The 19,356-nt window shown below is 39.2% G+C and overlaps 1 pseudogene; it reads left to right on the top strand.

The window, feature by feature from the left end:
- Positions 1-17,366: 17,366 nt before the first annotated feature.
- On the top strand, positions 17,367-18,344 carry LOC118022453 (annotated as a pseudogene).
- Positions 18,345-19,356: the final 1,012 nt, after the last annotated feature.

Consider the following 19,356-nt stretch of genomic DNA (forward strand, 5'->3'; position numbering starts at 1 on the left):
GTGAAGGAAGAACATGGGGAGCCAAGGAATGACATGGTGGAAGGGGTATCTTAGTATATTAATATGCAGTAATGGATCAAGAGCCTTCTGGTTTATTCTAAGTATTTGTCTTATCAAATGCAGCACATTTCTCATAAGAAACTCCTAAGAGCCAAATGTCATCCAAGCAAAAATCAACACAAAATTCTACCCAGTATCACGCACAGGCTTATCCCTGAGTCAGTGGGTATCTATGTAATGAGCGTCTTTTGCCCTCAGCTCTGTTCAGCTGAAGTACGTGTGCTGGCGACTGACCGATAACTCAGTTTCAGCTTCTAGATGGAAACATGGAGTCTGAATCCTCACAGCATGTGTACATCTTGTGCTGCATTTATTATGATCTGAATTCTATCCCCTACTTAACTGTGAGTCCTTGGGAGCAGGGACTTTAATTCATTTTTGTGGCTCCTGTGAGGCTTCACAAAACATGCTCTTTTCTTAATATTTAAAATGGCATTACTCATAGTGCTATAAAGGCTTCATCTGGCACGGTATGGAAAAAGAATCAATTTTGGATCCAGAGTTCGAACACTTGCTTGTTTACTCACATAACTTCAGTTTCCTTATCTGCAATGTGAGGGTGAGACTAACTGCCTGGCAAAAATGCCTTGACATTGGTGTGAAATGAGGTATGGAGGGCATGCCCAGCACCCAGGAGGTGCTCAGTAAATGGCAGCTCTGATTAACATCACCTGTGACAAACTCTTCCTTCCTCGCCACCAGCAAAGCAGCATAGAGTTCTATAGCCAATCCACTTTACATGCCCCGTGGAAATATTGAGCCTTTGAAGGCTGTTCCCTCATTTCTTTCTGCCATCTCATTTTTTGCTGTGCAAAATAGAAAAACCAGTTTTTCTTATCTTTTGTCGCTGGAACATGACAATATGCGCTTTCACTGATTAGATGTACAAAACGAAATCAGTTGTCTTTTAAGATTTCAGTTGTCATTAGTAGCTTTAAAATGTTACTTGAGATTAAATTGAAAAAGTAGGTTTGTTTTGAAGACAATAGGTTTAGAAAAATTGGATCTCAGTGATAAAAGGAGGTAACCTACTAATTTTCATCATTTTTAAAACATCCAACACACTCACTCACTCACTATAGGGTTTTGTAATTGGAAAAAAAAAAAGCCTTCCCCTCTCGTAGTACATCTGACTTGCTTTCTTTCCTTTCTTAGAGAATTAGTTGGAATGCATATGCAGAGTCAGAGTGTTAAGGAAAAACATTCTTGACATTTGTGCTTAACAGCTAATAAGGGAACCAACCTACAAATTAAATATTGTGTAACTCTCAAGTGTCATAGTGTATATAATTTACCAGAAAAAATTTCCTCAAAGTAAGAAATCACTATTTTTTAGATATTAAACAACTATTAAACTGACAGAAGCATAGCCATTCTTTTCGGAATCACTGATTCTACTGACTTTTGAACCCAGGAAGTTTTGATCATGTTGACACATTCTCTTCGCAACTAATGAACAGTTGAAAACTACAACAAAAACTTATGATGTACTACATGCTGGCTAACTGAACATAAAAAAAAAGACAGATTCTCTTCAAAAAGAGGATTCTCTTTTCTAATTCTGGGTGCTTTCTGGATTCATAAACCTTCCTAAACTGTCTCTTCTCCTTACATGACCTGGTTGTAATTATAACAATGATTTGTTTCATTTTGCTATCTACATAAATGAGAACATTGACAGTATATGTCTTAGATTTTAAGGTCTTAGCAGAAACAAGCTTCGTTTTTTTTTTTTCTTTTTTATTACCATAGCACCATAGTACAATTAAGCATTCAAGAAATATTTTAGCATTTAAATTTATTTTAAACACAAACTTCATGGTTAATGATATGTTAACATTTATTGAGCATTTACCATGTGCCAAACATTGTTTTAAATGCTTAGTGTGATCTTCAGAAAACCCTTGAGATAGGTACAAGTTTATTCTTGAAAATGTAGAAAACAGTGTGTTTACTGCTAACTAAAAAAAAAAAAAATATATATATATATATATATATACGGGTGCATAAATTAATAAGTTCAGAAAACAATATGAAGCAATATCCAATAGTTTCTTTTTTCTTGTTGCTAAGAGGCACTAATTTAAAGTGAAGTGGTACCAACATTGCAGGATCCTGTTGAATATCTCGAAGCTAGAGCTCTATGTTAAAACTGAACACCAGCAATACCTTGGTATCGCACCATTGTCCATATCTCATGAAACACGTTTGTGGGTGTGCTCGAAATGTGCTATGACTCGGCAAAAATCATCCTTGAAAGTTGAAGGATAAATGTTTCAAAGAACGTGCAAAACAGAAAAATTCATCAATAAAATAACTTGGTCTGTACGTTTTAAAAGGAATCTGATCCTTTTTTTTTTTTAACATGTTGCCGTCTTAAAAGCTATTTTTTTCATAGTAAGACATATATGAGTTTGGTGCAGTGTTAGGAGTAGGTATGTATATGATCTTCCATGAGCTCAAAAAATTTAACATCATTTAAATCTTGTTTGAAAGAATCAGGCTACTTCTTCCTCTTAGAACCCGAGGAAGCAATAGCAGAGGGCCGGCCCAGCAACAGGAGGCAGAAAATCATGCATTCTTTTCCCCCTCACACTAAGTCTGCTAGGGGATAGGGTTTATTCCCAGATATCTGATAGCCACCCCATTCAGCAGCGACCATGGTTCCCACAGGGGCTTATAAAGAAAACCCAAAAGGAAAGCAAAAGAAGCTGTCATCTCTCTCACCTGGACCATTGGAGCAAAAGGTATAGGAGTTATGTTGTCCATTTCCATGGACATAAAACAGTTCTTTTTCACTTCTAAAGCTAAATACAATCCTCTATGTAATGATAACCATGTCATAATTTTTTAAAATCTTTAATAATTTGTTTTGATCTCCTCACCTCAGAGTTTTACAAAGCTTCCAATACATGCAAGTCCAAGTTCCCAGCATTCTCCCCTTATTCTTGTTTAATACAGCTATAGAGCATGACCTCTCGTATCATGTGATTTACTCTTCTCTTATTTCCAGTGTGTACCACGAGAGTCTCGAGGGCAGTACAGAGGATCTTCACATCATAGCTCCACCACTGTGCTCAGAATAGAGCCCACCACAATGATACATTATTACATATACGTCTAGTAACTCTTCTTGAAATCAAAACTAGGATAGACCAAGGAGGGCCTGGGTGGCTTAGTTGGTTAAGCATCTGACTCTTGATTTCGGCTCAAGTCATGATCTTAGGGTCGTGAGATTGAGCCCTGTGTCAGACACATGCTGAGTGTGTATCCTGCTTAAGATTCTCTCTCTCTCTCTCTCTCTCTCTCTCTCCCGAAGCCCCTTCCCTGTGCACATGCACGCTCTCTGTCTCTCTCTCCCTCTAAAAAAAAAAATTTTTTTTGAAAAAAAACTAGGACAGACCAAGAGTTTATGTTTTTTTTCTTTTTTCTCAAATATTCTGTAGACACACTTGGAAATGAGAATAGTACTGTTTCCTGGTAGTTGGAAAAGGTTTCTTAAAGTGACCAATACTGATTTTTTGATTTATAAGAATAGCTTTTCCCACAATTCCTCTACTAGGATTGGAAAATGGACTTGAATCCTAACTCTTCCATCTGGTTGCTGACCACTTAGATAGCCCTCTTCCTGTGAGAGATACTTCTCTGTATCCTCAGGACCTGATGTGGTCATGATTTCAAACCTAATCAGGCTGTTTGCCACCCTCCCTTTGAGTCTGAGTATTGTCACTGCCTGAAATTACTGCTACATTATCTCACCCAGTAGACCACATGTGGCTTTAATTAGAGCAGTTTAAGAACCAAAATATAATGATGCTAACACATAAGAAGTTTATTTTTTTGTCCAGGTAATGGTACAGAAATATTCCAGGTCAGTGGAGAATAGAGATTCTCCTTCACATAGTCATTCATGGATCTAAGCTAATGGCATCTTTGCCATTGCCAAAACATGGTTTCCAAAGTTTCTCTGGACATCACCATTCCAGAAGACGGAAATAATAAGTAGGAGCACTACATGGGAGGTTTAATCCATCCCTCCCATAAATCAACAACCAAAAGGAGGGGGGTGGAGAATGGCCATTTCTCGACTCACATTCTATTAACTAGTATGCAGTCACACCACAACACTTAACTGCAAGGGAGTCTGGGAAAACTCAAGCCCTGTGCCCAGAATAAAGGTAGAATGGATTTTACCAGACAGTTGGAAGTCTCTGCCAGAACCCATGCCTCTGGTCACGACATACTCATGCACGCCCTTATTCCCACATGTATATCACACTCTCCTCTTCTCTCCTCTGTTATAGCATGTAACTCAAAGCCCAGGACCTCTTGGTGATGTACAGTTTTCTCATTAGACAATCAAACTAAGAAGACAAGTTTTCTGCCCACTGCTATACCCAATACACAATGGTGGACCTAGGATATCTGTAATAAAAATTACCATCCAAAAATTACCATCCACACATCAGTCATTGGTCCATGGCACAGAGAGAACCTGATGGGCAAACATTGCGAAGTCTCCTCCGCAGGCTATGGAAGTGTCTGTTGTTCTCTATGGCAATGCACTTTGCACTTGGCTTTGCACTTTGTAAGTTCTTCCTGGTCATTAAATTCCATGGCCATATTTGAAATGAGTGTTGAGCCCTGCTTATGAGCTATACAAATTTGGTAACACATTTTCTAATGGTGCTGGGGTTGTTTTATAGAGAAATAGGCAAAAGTTTTTTCAAGCCAGGCTCACACTTACTTTGGCAACACAAATCCCTTAGAAAATTAAGTGACTTCTGGTCATTTTGCTTTCAGTCAGCTCCATTTGCCTGTAACTACATCCAAAGTTATTTCCGAGACAAAATTTTAAATCTTTTCATTTCATTGTGTACTTGCATTAATCCTTGCCTCTAACTTAATGACAGCTTCTTTGAGGCAGCTTAAATAATGGGCTATAATGAAAAGCAATATTCTTGATGTGATCTCAGCCCTAGGGCTGAGTTCTTTTGGTTAATGAGAAACATTGATAAGTCTTTTTCCTCTAAGCCTTTTTCAGTCTTATCTGTCCTGTTTTAGGCCCAGAAGCATTTGCTTTCCCCAACACTCTGAGATTCTTAATTTATTCTTGAAAATCAGCCAATTATTTCCTAAACTCATTTTTTGTTATACTATTGTTAAAAGCTGTAACAATTGGGGTGCCTGGGTGGCTCAGTCATTAAGCGTCTGCCTTCAGCTCAGGTCATGATCCCAGTGTCCTGGGATGGAGCCCCGCATCGGGCTCCCCGCTCAGCAGGAAGCCCACTTCTCCCTTTCCCACTCCCCCTGTTTGTGTTCCCTCTCTTGCCATCTCTCTCTCTGTCAAATGAATAAATAAAAAATCTTAAAAAATAAAAAAAATTTTTAAAAAGCTGTAACAATTAACAAACACTAAAACTTAGGTTCCTTCTAACCATTTCTCCTAAACTACAGATGCAGAAGGCACATAGTATCCCATCCAAGTTACTGTAGACAGCACTCACCAAATAACTTACATCAACATAACATGAATAGTCCACTTTCCTGAAGTATTATTTCATTCTTTATCTCCTGACACCCAGATACTAAACCAATGCCATTTACTTCAGGGTTTCGCTATGGTAGCACCCTTATTTCTGTATTAGACAGGCTAAATGCTATCACAAGTAAGGCCAAAGTTTTAGGGCTCAGCACAATTAAAGTTGGTAGTTTTGCTCATCTAACTGTCCAGTGTGAATCTAAGAAGGGACTGGAAGTGATTTCTGCTCCATACAGTCATTCAGGGTTCTAGGTTTATAGTTCCTCTTGGTCTGCAAAGTCATTTTCCCAATCACCTCTCAGGGGGAAAGGATGGGGGACACTCACATGAGGTTTTCTGGGCCAGACTGGCAAGTGGGATAAATGGTAACCTTCACTCCTATGCCATTGGCCAGAGTTAGTTGCATGACCACAACTAAAGGTCATGGAAGGTAAGACTTGTTTTAGCCACTATCTTCAGTAAGATGTTACACAGGGGGAGTGGTAGTTGGCATTCTTCTTCCTCTTTTTCTAAGGGGAATATGTCTGAACTGGTGTGTCCATTAAGAATAATGTTTCCTGTAAGTTTTTCGTCTATAACCATTATAGTTTAAGAAAGCTCCGGGGCACCTTGGCGGCTCAGTTGGTTGAGCGACTGCCTTCGGCTCAAGTCATTGATCCTGGAGTCCCAGGATCGAGTCCCACATCAGGCTCCCTGCTTGGCAGGGAGCCTGCTTCTCCTTCTGACCCTCCTCCCTCTCATGCTCTCTCTCTATCATTCTCTCTCTCAATAAATAAATAAAAATCTTAAAAAAAAAAACTATATTAAAGAAAGCTCTTTCCTAGTTGCTAGGGGATATTTTTTTTTCATCATAAGCAGTTATTGAATCCTATCAAATGCTTTTTCTTTCCTGCAACTATGGAGAATTGGTAAATTTAAATCTTTCTTACTCTTGTAATTATTGAGTACAACTGCACCTGATTTCAAGCCCAGGTTTTTCCACTACAAAAAGATTTGTCAACTACTCTTTAGAAGCTTCTGTGCAACATGGACATGAAATTATGCATAGAAATGATTGTAATAAAGGAGAAGTCATGATGCACATCACCAGTGAAGTACCACAGGTATTCCAGGAACTGAGATGAAGGAGAAAGATCATGTTCAGCTGCAGGTTTCAAGAAAGACTGAAGGGGTTGGAGATGGGAAGTAGACCCCCAGAGTCAGAAAAATATGAAACCTAGAAGTAGGAGTCAAGTTTGGGAGAGCAGGCTGGAGGTATATCATAAGGTACACCTGTTGAACCCTAATGCAAATCTCACCTCTCTAGGTCAAGTCAAAATAGACTTTTCATTCAAGATGGTACAATGAACATACGAGTATATATTTTCTCTTTTCTAAGCCTCCATCTATTAATTGTAAAGGATAAGAAACAAAACTGAAAGAACAGAAGAAAGAATAACAATAACAGATGAATATTTCAGTAAAGATCTGGAAAACTGAAAACAAATGAAAGAGGTAACTGATGAATTAGAAAGGAAAAGGAAATGTGATTTGTGCAATAGAATTCCCCCCCCCCCAAAAAAAAAACCAAATAAGCTACCTAGAGAATAATAAGACTGCCTGAGTGAGTGTTTATTTCTAGGATCTGAAATGAGTAGTTGGGAGAGGCTGGGACAAAGAATGGTTGCCAAATACAGAGTGGTTAAAAACACAGTTCTTATGGCCAGGACACATAGGTTAGAATCCAAGCTCTACCATGTACTAGTTGTGAGGCCTCGAATATGCTATTTAACTTCTCTGTGCCTCATTACTCTTATTTGCAAAATAGGGTTGATAATCACAGTAGTACCTTCTCAAAGGGTGGTAGTGAGCAGTGAATAAGTTCATATATACAACATTTATAATAGTGCCTAGTGCAATGTTAGTGATCAATTAATGTCAGCTATTGTGATTTTTATTATAATCTCAGGAAAAAGCACTTGTTAAAGAAATGTACATGTATTACCTTGATGATCTGTTCCTTTCTGTCCATTTTTAAGATTTTAAGCCCAGTAGGATAAATGTGAAGGAATGAAGGTGTGAACAAAGCCAAGAGCAGAGAACTTGCAGAAGCAGAAGGGAGACTTCAGCCTGCATGCTCACTGCATGGCGGTCCAAACACAAATGAAATAACATGTGAGGGATGGCAAAGGAATGTCCAGAAAGACTGAAATTTAGCCAATATCCCAGGTGCCTGGCTGCTGAAACGGCACTGCGATTAAAAACAAAGCACAAGAGCATATTTATTATTCTGTGAGCTCCTTAAAGGCAGGGACTGAGTGTATTCCAAATCTTTGTCTCTAAGGCAGGGTTTTTGAAAGGCTTCCATTGGTATGAAGTGATCTCAATTATAATTCACCTGCCTGGAGTTTGGAGCCTTCTCTCAACAGTAAAGAGAAGGACAGGCATAGGGTAGGAACACAGAGAGGAGGGCCCGACTTCCAAATGATCTCTGGAGAGTTCCTGTCATCTCAAGGACAGGGCAGATCCTGAGTCAGAAATCTCTAAGGGGCTACATGATGCCCTCATGCCTGTGACACAAAGTTAAAACCAAAGGGTCTTGTGTCACATGTAGTTCTCCCCCTCCCCAACCCTTACACCAGACATACCATGACAGCCTTGCCCTGGGGGTGAGGGTAAGGGATGTCTGAGGCTTCATTTCTCCCCGTCCTAAAAGACAGGGTATGGCAGGGCCCTGGCCATGTGTCACATGCCTTCCCTTGATGGACAGCAAGAAGACAGGCACAAAGTTGTGTTGCTCAGCATCAACATTGGAATAAACGTGTACCGTGAACTTCCAAAACGACTGCTTTGAATGTCTAAATTCCGGTGTATTTTGGAAATCTCAGGACATGACTTAACAGTCACATTATGCTGACATCTGTTACATTTAATGACAAGGAATGGGGTTTGTTTCATGTCTGAAAGATTACAAATGGTTCCTGTAGTAAGAGCTCATCGTGTGTGTGTGTGTGTGTGTGTGTGTTTAGGGATTATATTTATAGTGAATTTTAGTTTTTTTTTTCTTTTTTACATTTGCCTAACTTCCAAACCTTTTATAAGCCTGTATTACATCTTCAAAGAAAAAGTAAATAAAAATCATTAACTTTTTTTTAATTTAAGTAGCCAACATATAGTACATTATTAGTTTTAATGTAATGTTCGATGATTCATTAGTTGCATATAACACCCAGTACTCATCACCACACGTGCCCTCCTTAATGCCCACACCCTGCTATTCCGTCCCCCACCCCTCTCCCTTTCCGCAACCCTCAGTTTTTTCCTGGAGTCAAGAGTCTCTCATGGTTTGTCTCCCTCTCTGATTTCTTCCCAGTTTTTCCTCCCTTCTCCTATTGTCCTCTGCACTATTCCTTATATTTCATATATGAGTGAAACCATATGATAATTGTCTTTCTCTGACTGACTTATTTCACTTAGCATAATCCCCTCCAGTTCCATCCATGTGGATGCAAATGGTGGGCATTCATCCTTTCTGATGGCTGAGTAATATTCCATTGTATATATGAACCACATCTTCTTTATCCATTCATCTGTTGAAGGACATCTTGGTTCCTTCCACAGTTTTTTAAAGTTAAAAAAAAAAATCATGACCAGACAGTTGCTATACCACATTTCCCTAATGTATAGAATGTATTAGTCTACATGGGGATTTACTTATAAATGATAAAAACAGTCCTCCAGATCTGAGTTCCTGCACTGTGTTGCTTGCATGCCCAACACATTCTAGTGACTGTTTAGTTGTGGTTTATAGGGAACTGTGGCTGTCAGTTCAAATTAGAGACAAAAATTTCAGTCCTGCAGTGGATATCCAAAAAGTTCTCCAGTATAGATGGCAAGTGGGATAAATGGTAATAGAATTTGGGAATAGAATCTGAGATGATCAACAGGTGCTGAGTCATTTCTATTTTTTTGAGGTTGGCCTTGAAATTATCTGCCCCTTCAAGTCATTCTTAGAATTGATCTTATGCTCAAGCCAGTCATTTTGCAATGAAGAACATACAATTTCTCAAACCTCCCTCTTTCCAAGTTTTATGACTAGAGTTCAACCTGAGTTCACATTATCAATTGCTGAACATCAGTCAGTGAAGCTTATTAACTGGGATTGTTGTCTCAGTTTGGGTCTCTTCCAGATGGTTTTGCCAAATGCTGTCAGTGCATCATATATTAGAAGAACATGTTATTTCAATCTCTACTTAAGTCACTCAGAGGATGTCCTTGACCCTTCTCATGGCTCTTTTCTCATGTGGGTAGTGTTATTTGTAATAAGATGTGCTCTGAGGAAAGCTAATAGAGTAATTTTTAGACTATTTATCAACTGAAGTTGAGTAATTATTTCCAATATTGCCAACCATGTGAAAATAATTTCCATTCTCAGATGAAAGATAATATTAAATCAAAAGCAATCAGTTTAATGTAAGTCTTACTTAACCTAAATCAATTAAATTCTTTCTAGGCCTACTAAAGCACAAAAGTGCTGAACATTTTAATTTTCTCAGATCAAAGTAACTCCATCCCTGAGCATTTTGAAATGAAGAAAAGGGAGCACTGAAAAGTGACCAACATCATTTATTCTTACTACAAAGAAGAGATGAGATTGTTGGGAACACAGTGAGAGCCCACATGTTATTTCTCTACCTCTTCTTATTTCCTACTCTCCCTCTACCACAAAGCAATCAGAGGAATTTTTGTAAAAACTTAAGACACAAATTAAAATATAAATATCTACTTCCCCGATTTAAAAATCTCCAATGAGCTTCCCATTGCACCAGAGCAAAATCACCACTCTTCAGCATGATCTTCTGGATCTCACCTGTCCTTATGCCCAATCTTCTCTCCCTGCCCCACACCTTCTCCATATCTCTCCTTATTCATAGGCTCCAGCCACTGACCTTTTCTCTTGACACTCCAATACCCTATGTTTCTTTCTTTCTTGTTCTCACTTATTCTCATATCTTTGCTTGGTTACCTCCTTCATATCATTCCTGTCTCATACCTTCAAAGAAGATTATTGATGGTTTTACTTTTTGTCTGCTTTGTTTATTACTATATCCCCAAAGCTGGGAATAGTGAGTGGACAGAAAAACAATAAAATTTTGTTGAATGACATAGGTCTCCCCTGCCTACCCAAGGCAAAGCAGCTTCCTGTCTCCTTCCTCCATTAAATTCTATCTCATTTTTTTCCCTTTATTTTCTTCATAGCAACCAGTTTCTAGGACTGTCCTCTTTATTTACATAACTGGTTATTGGCAAGTCCCAATTCGTAGGGTAAAAAAAACACTCAATCTTTTATTCACTTAGCTATATGGAATATGCGTTTCCTATTACTTCCAGACATCTGAGAGAGATAAAACTTTCCAATATTGCCAACCATGTGAAAATAATTTTTTCTTTTTTGTTATTAAAACTATTTCAATTTCAATATGCTAATCTCACATCCAATTCAAAGCTCTGTGGCTACCCTTTCCCTTCTAACTTTAGCTTCCTGAGGGTTAGAAGTGAAGAACAAAAAACAGGGAAGGGGCATCATTGTACTTAACTGTTCCAGGTTGTGGTCCTCTGCTTGATGGTTGTAGCTGCTGACCTGGCTTACACAAACCCCACCAATGGACTCTGGGAGTCAGAGTCCAATGCTGGATCTCTCAAAGATATGGGGGAATCTCAGAAGGCCTTGACATCACATGGGGATTCACACCAGCTCTGCCTCTTCCATTCTTGCTCAACTCACATCCCCAAATTCTTATCCCAAGGCTCTTACTCCTAGTGCCCCCTTGCTTAGGGGGCCATCCTTTAGTGTGAGATACCAGCAAGATAATTCTTTGGCTACTTTCCACTTGATCCATTGGATATCCTGGCATCTGTACACGCCAAATGGATGGTGTTCAACTTCTCAAATACTGCCCTTCTCTAAACTCTATTGTCCCACTCCAATTATCTTTCCTCTACTCATGTAGAAATAGGGACACATTGGCAAAATGCTGCCCAAAGAGCCTTCCAACAATAAGCAAAATGCCAGTCTCTCCCATCTTCTTGTAGGCATCCAAATCTTTATAAGCTTTTCTTTCAGAGTTTCCCTTTCCCTTCCCCACTTAAATTCTGGGGATGGAGAACACCCTTCTTTCTTCCTCCATACATTCCCTACCAGATCACTGACTAGGAACCCTCAGTGAGTTTCTTCCCTCCACATTGCTCACCTTGTATGGACCTGGTCTGCAGAAAGTCTGGTTCTGTAAAGTCTAAAAAACCCCTGTGAGGTGGTTTGGCCCCAGCAGTGAGCAACAGCTCAGTGGTTCTTAGAATGAGGTGGTTCTCAGTCTTTCTTGTTTTGTCGTGGATGCCAATTATGAAAGGATAGGAAAATCTCACAACATCTTATAACATTGGCTTACTACTTTATCATAAGCCACCCACAGTCCCACAGACACCAGGATGTAAGTTTCCTGAGAGCAATGACTGTGTGGGTCTCTATATGCCTAGACAAGTAAGTAGAAGAGAGACATCATTCAATAAATAGGTTGTGGAATGACAGGGAAGTTTCAAACACTTTCTTAGGATGTATAAAATTTGCTAGAGCAGTGAGCAGATCCCATCTTCTAAAAATATTTAACACTTTCAATGTTGTTTTTTCAAGACAACTAACTTGTTCAAAACACGTTCTGCCTTGCAGCCACTCTGATAAGAGATGCCAGCTTACTCCTTGAGCCAAGTTTTACCGAGTCTCTTTTATGCCCAGAGCCCATCTTTCACAATGAAAACTTCTCACACAACTGATTTGTCATAGAAATGTGTGTTTTCTGCATAGATGGCTGATCTTTCTAGACCCTTGTGGATTTAACCCATCTTACAACTGAAAAAGTGAACAAAGCATGCTTTTCCTTTGCAGAATCACCTACCTCACCTATTGTGCCCAGCTTTGCTGTGAACACACCGTTCTGCCCCAGTTCAAAGAAAGCTTCATTTTGACTCTACTTTAGTTATCCATCCTACACCATCTATTCACATGCTAGTTTCATCATGGTTTAGTTTAATGACTTGTTTTTTAACCCTCCCTCCCTGTGCTTAACCACACCAGGCCACTCTATCCTGTTTTTAAATAGCCTGTTTCAGTTGTCTCCCAAGTCAACAGCTTTGAAATCAGGTACTGATTCACCATTGTACCCATAGCACCTCATGTAGTAAGGGACATACACTGAGCACTTATAGATACTCACTGTGTAACTGAATGAATAAATGGATTGGTTTATTAATACTCTAGTAAAATCTTATGAAAGACATTTACATCAGCTTCTAAACGTAAAGCTTGCAATTACATGGTGAAAAATGATATTGTTGTTGTTTTCGTTATTATTATTACTGTCCATGATAGAGTGTGAGTAGAAAAGCAATAGATGATCATAGAAATTACATTGAGAAAAATCTAAAAATGAAGGTCAAAATTATCTTCCCTAGGAATCCTCTTCTGCCAGATATCTAGGTTGTTTTTCTTTCATGTCCTTCAAATGTACTCTCAAAAAAGTTTCAGTAGAGGCTTCCCTGATCATCTTTTATAAAATGAGCAATCCCTTGCTTCCCACCTTGAACATGCACACCCTGTAACGAATACAGTGCTGCTGGCTGAGAACTGCTATTAGCCCTCTCTGGGAATTGCCCAGGGTGGAAGAAAGCCACCTCACAAGGCCACACCCCCTTCCCAGGGGACAGCTTGCAACCACTCTCTGGTCATTGCAGGAGCATAAAGACCTGGCACTCCTTTGCCCCAACTCAACACTACTCTAAAGGCCCGTCCCAGCTTCCCAGAGGGTTGGCAGAGGCCTAGTTGTGTCTACTTTATAGCCCAAGTTCTCCCTCCACGAGATCCTTCTTCATACCCTTCTCTGACAAGTGTTTGATCCTTTCAGTAAACTTTCTGCATTTAATCTCCATCCAAGGTTCTGCTTCCTGGACACCTGACCTGTAGCATTCCTTCCTTATTCTGCTTCATTGTTCTTCAGCACTTCTTACACTTACTGCTCTATCATATGTCCATTACTGTCCTATTAGATATTCACTTTCTACAGTATTATGGACCATGCCTCCCGCCTCGTTAAATTGTAAGCTCCATTTCAGCAGATACTCTGCTTTATTTGCTGCTGTGACCACAAGACTTGGAATACCATAGCAATAGATTTCAGTGGTAAATATTGAATGAATGAAAATTGGAATTTACAAAACTATATCCTGATTACACTGCCATTGCTCAAAAGTTTCCTAAACCTCAAATTTCACTGTCTGCCAGAAATCTAAAGTACCTACACTGGCATACATTAATTAAAATCAGAGCAGAAATTAAGAATGTGCAAATGGTATACCCTAGCATAATTAGGACTCCAGCATCAAGAGTTAACATTTCCAGGACAATGACTTCTGTTATATTTCTCTAATTTGTGTAACTTTGTTTATATAGTCATCTTCAGAATAATGATAGCTAGCATTTACATAGAGTGCTATGGGTCACAAAGCACTGCACATATTATTTCATTTGGTTTGATACTGACAAAAATCATGCAAAGCACATTGAATTGTGATGTCACTTTTACTGATGAGAAGACTAAGTCTCTGAGAGCTTAAATGACTTTTTCAATGACACAACTGGTACCTGAGTCAAATCTGGGTCCACAGACTCCAAATCCACTGCCCTTTCTCTCAGGACACCACCCCAATAAGTCCCTAGAGAGTCACTCTACAAAACTAAATTTGTGCTGTAATGCCTGTCAGAATAGCAAAATGTGAACACCTCAGCCACCCATTTTTTTAAGATTTATTTATTTGAGAGAGAAAAAGAGAGAGAGAGAGAGCAAGGGGAGGAGCAGAGGGAGAGAGAGAGAGAGAATCTCAAGAAGACTCTGCACCAAGCCTGGAGCCCAATGCAGGGCTCGATCTCACAACCCTAGAGATCATGACCTGAGCTGAAACCAAGAGTTGGACACTTGACCGACTGAGCCACCCAGGCACCCCCTTAGCCACCCATTTAAAAAACACCCTACCTGGGCGCCTGGGTGGCTCAGTTGGTTAAGCGACTGCCTTCGGCTCAGGTCATGATCCTGGAGTCCCGGGATCGAGTCCCACATCGGGCTCCCTGCTCGGCGGGGAGCCTGCTTCTCCCTCTGACCCTCTCCGCTCTCATGTGCTCGCTCTCTCTCATTCTCTCTCTCAAATAAATAAATAAAATCTTTAAAAAAAAAAAAAAACACCCTACCTGCAGCTTATTTAAATTAATTTTTTTAAGATTTTATTTATTTATTTATTTGACAGAGAGAGACATAAGGAGAGAGGGAACACAAGCAGGGGGGGTGAGAGGGGGAGAAGCAGGCTTCCCGCTGAGCAAGGAGCCCGATGTGGGGCTCTGATCCCAGGACCCTGGGATCATGACCTGAGCCGAAGGCAGACGCTTAACGACTGAGCCACCCAGGCGCCCCTTAATTAACTCTTGACTGTATATTTGCTTCAGCAACATTTTGTGGAAATTCTGAATGGTGTGTTTGTTTCATTTTTTATATCTGTATTTGTGAATTAATGCCATAGATCTTCTGGACAAAAGACACATCCTATTTGTTACTTCTTATATCTCTAAACATTCATTTACAATTCTTTGCCTTTCTATGGAAGAAGATATGTATAGTTGACCCTTGAACAGCACAGATATAAACTGTGTGGGTCCACTTATACATGGACTCTTTTTACAGTCCAGGACAGTAAATATATTTTTTCTTCTTTATGATTTTCTTAATAATATTCTCTTTTCTCTAACTTACTTTATGGTACAAATACAACATATAATACATATAATGGACAAAATATATGTTAATCGACTGTTTATGTTATCAGTAAGGCTTCTAGTCAACAGTATGTTATTAGTAGTTAAGTTTTTGGAAAATCAAAAGTCATATGTGGATTTTCAACCACATGGTGGGTCAGTGCCCCTAACCCTTATGTTGCTCAAGGGTCAACTGTATTTTACCCATCTGTAAAATTGACTTGCTTTTGATTGATAGTGACTTTTATTCTCTTTTGCATATTTCAAAGATAGAAATATAAATAAAGTCATATAGTGCTGCCTGGCTGGCTCAGTTGGTGGAGTGTGTGAGACTCTTGATCTCGGGGTTGTAAGTTTGAGTCCCTTGTTGGGTGTAAAAATTACTTTAAATATATAAAATCTTTTAAAAAATTCATATAAGTAAAAACAAAGAAAATTACATATAGCATCTCCACAAAGAGATCACATTATCATATTAATATTTTTGTATATATCCTTCTAATACTATACATATGATACTATATATGATATGTATATCATATAATACTTATTATTTTATTAATTTATTTTTTCTGATGATACAGAAATGTTGTCTTCTCATTGAACATCTATAAATCAATTAGGATTTAAAAGGCATTTTAAGTTTGTAGATAAGTTCTTACCAACACTAACACATACAATTAATATGATTATCTACAGCAAATAAGTAAATAATGACCTGAAACTTACACACTAAAAATAAAAGGAAAACATATATGTAGAAAATCCAAAAGAATGGACTAAAATATTCCTGGAAATAATAAGCAATTAGAGTAAGGATGCAGGGTACAAATTTAATATACAAAAGTCAATTGCTGGGCGCCTGGGTGGCTCAGATGGTTAAGCTTCTGCCTTTGGCTCAGGTCATGATCCCAGGGTCCTGGGATCAAGTCCTGCATTGGGCTCCCTGCTCAGCGGGGAGCCTGCTTCTCCCTCTGCCTCTCTCTATATATATCTCTTACGAATAAATAAATAAAATCTTTTTAAAAACCCCAAAAAACAAAAGTCAATTGCTTTCCTATATACCAGCAATGAACAAGTAGAACTTGAAATTAAAAACACAATACCATTTACATTAGCACCTAAGAAAATTAAATATTTAGGTGGATATCTAACAAAATATGTATAAGATCTATATAAGAAAAACTACAAAACTCTGATGAATGAAAATTAGGAACTAAATAAATCGAGAAATATTCCAAATTTATGGACAGGAAGACACTATATTGTCAAGATGTCAGTTCTTCCTAACTTGATCTGAAGATTCAGTGCAATCCTAATAAAGGTTTCAGCAAGTTATTTTGTGAATATTGACAAGCTGATTCTAAAGTTTGTATGGAGAGGCAAAAGACACAGAATAGCCAACACAATATTGAAGAGAAGAAAAGGTTGGAGGACTGACAATACCAGATTTCAGGATTTATTATAAAGCTACAGTAGACAATACAGAGTAGTTTTGGTGAAAGAATAGACACATAGATCAATGGTACAGAATAGAGAGCCTAGAAATAGACCCACATAAATATAGTCAACTAATCTTTGGCAAAAGAGCCAATGATGGAGAAAAAATAGGCTTTTCAACAAATAGTGCTCAAACAACTGGACATACACATGAAAAACAAAAATGAATCTAGGTATAGAACTTACACTTTTCACAAAAATTAACTCAAAATAAATCATATATATATATAATGCAAATCTGTGAAATTTCTAGAAAACTTAAATGAGCTTGGGTATGGCAATAACTTTGTAGGTACAACACCACAGGCATAATCCATGAAAAAAATAATTGATAAGCTGGACTTCACTAAAATTAAAACTATCTGCTCTGAAGGAGCTGTTCGGGGGCGCCACCAAGAGCTGCCACATCCAAGACCAGGAGCTGCTGCCATCACAGCCATGGTGTCAGTAAGTAGCACTATGGACAGCTCCCATGAGGACATGATTCATGATGCCTAGATGGACTACTATAGCACCTGTCTAGCAACCTGCTCATCAGACAGGTCCATTATAATCTTCAGTGTGCTCAGTGGAGGGCAGATCCTCATCACCAACCTCAGGGGTCATGAGGGTCCTGTGTAGCAAGCAGCCTGGGCCCACTCCATGTATAGGAACATCCTGGCATCCTGCTCCTATGATCAGAAAGTCATTATCTAGAAAGTGGAGAAGAGCACCTCAGGGAAGATGCACAGGCACATAGGCCACAAATCCTCAATAAACTCTGTTTGCTGGGCCCCCCATGCCTACAGCCTAATCCTGGCCTGTGGGAACTCAGATGGGGTCATCTCCCTGCTGATGTACACTGGAGAAGGCCAGAGGGAAGTGAAGAAGATCAACGATGCTCCCATTATTGGCTGCAATGCCATCAGTTGGGCCCCTCCTACTGTACCTAGAAGCCTCATAGACTAGCCATTGGGGCAGAAACCCAACTACTTCAAGAAGTTCACATCAAGTGTCTGTGACAACCTCATCAAGCTGTGGAAGGAGGAGGAGGACAGCCAGTAGAAGGAGGAACAGAAGCTAGAAGTGCACAGTGACTGGGTTTGAGATGTGGCCTGGGCCCTCTCCATTGGCCTTCCCGCCAGCACCACTGTCAGCTGCCCAGTGTGAGGACAGACGTGTGTTCATTTGGACATGTGATGACAACTCAGGCAATGCGTGGTCACCCAAACTGCTGCACAAGTTCAGTGATATTTATTTTGTCGCATGTGAGCTAGTCCACCACAGCCAACATCCTGGCTGTCTCAGGTGGAGACAATAAGGTGACCCTTTGGAAGGAGTCCATCCACGGGCAGTGGGTGTGCATCGGTGATGTCAACAAGGGCCGGGGTCCCGTCTGCTTCTGTCACAGAGGGCCAACAGAACAAACGGTAACAAGACAGGTGAGGCCCAGCTCCCCACCTGCTGGCTCCAGGACTGCTTCTTCCTGGACGAGCTGACCAAACAGCTGGGAGGAACAGCTCCAAGATTACCTTCCCAGGAGTAGTTACAAATGCAACCAGATTGATTATCTGCATAACATGATTTGATACGGTTTGTAATCATGCTGAAAGCATTCATATTAGGAGGGAAAAGCTATAAATGATCTTCAGATCTATTGTTTTAAAATATTTTTGGCCATTTTTATGTACCTTTTGGGTTCAGGCATTATTTGGGGGTTTTGTTTCTAAAATAGTTAAACTCATATTGCTTCTCTGGAAAAGACAATGTTGAGAGAATGAGAAGACACATCACAAACTAGGAGAAAATATTTGCAAAAGATTCATCTGATAAAAGACTGTTATCCAAAATATATAAAGGAACTCCTAAAACTCAAAAATAAGGAAACAAATAGCCCAACTAAAAAATGGGCCAAACATCTTACCAGCATCAAAGAAGATAAACATATGGCAAATAAGCACATGGTAAGATGCTCTGCATATGTCATCAAGGAAATGCAAATTAAAGCAACAATGACATACCACTACACACCTATCAGAATTGCCAAAATCCAGAGTGCTGACAACACCCAATTCTGGCAAGCATGTAGAACAATAGGAACTCTTATTTATTGCTGGTAGAAATGCAAAAAGATACAACCATTTTGGAAGATAGTTTAGCAGTTTCTTATAAAACGCTAAACATAGTCTTACTATATGATCCAGCAATCACACTGCTTGGTATTTACCCAAAGGTGTTGAAACTTATATCTACACAAGAAACCTGCACATGGATGTTTATAGTAGTTTTATTCATAACTGCCAAAACTTGGAGGCAACCAAGATGTCTTTCACTAGGTGAAAGGATAAAGAACTGCGGTATATCCAGGCAATGGAATATTATTTGGCACTAAAATCAAATGTGCTATCCAGTCATGAAAAGGCACAGAGGAACCTTAAATGTATAT

Source organism: Mirounga leonina, unplaced genomic scaffold (assembly GCF_011800145.1).
Source record: "Mirounga leonina isolate KUSES-001 unplaced genomic scaffold, KU_Mleo_1.0 Mir_176, whole genome shotgun sequence".
Taxonomy (NCBI): domain Eukaryota; kingdom Metazoa; phylum Chordata; class Mammalia; order Carnivora; family Phocidae; genus Mirounga; species Mirounga leonina.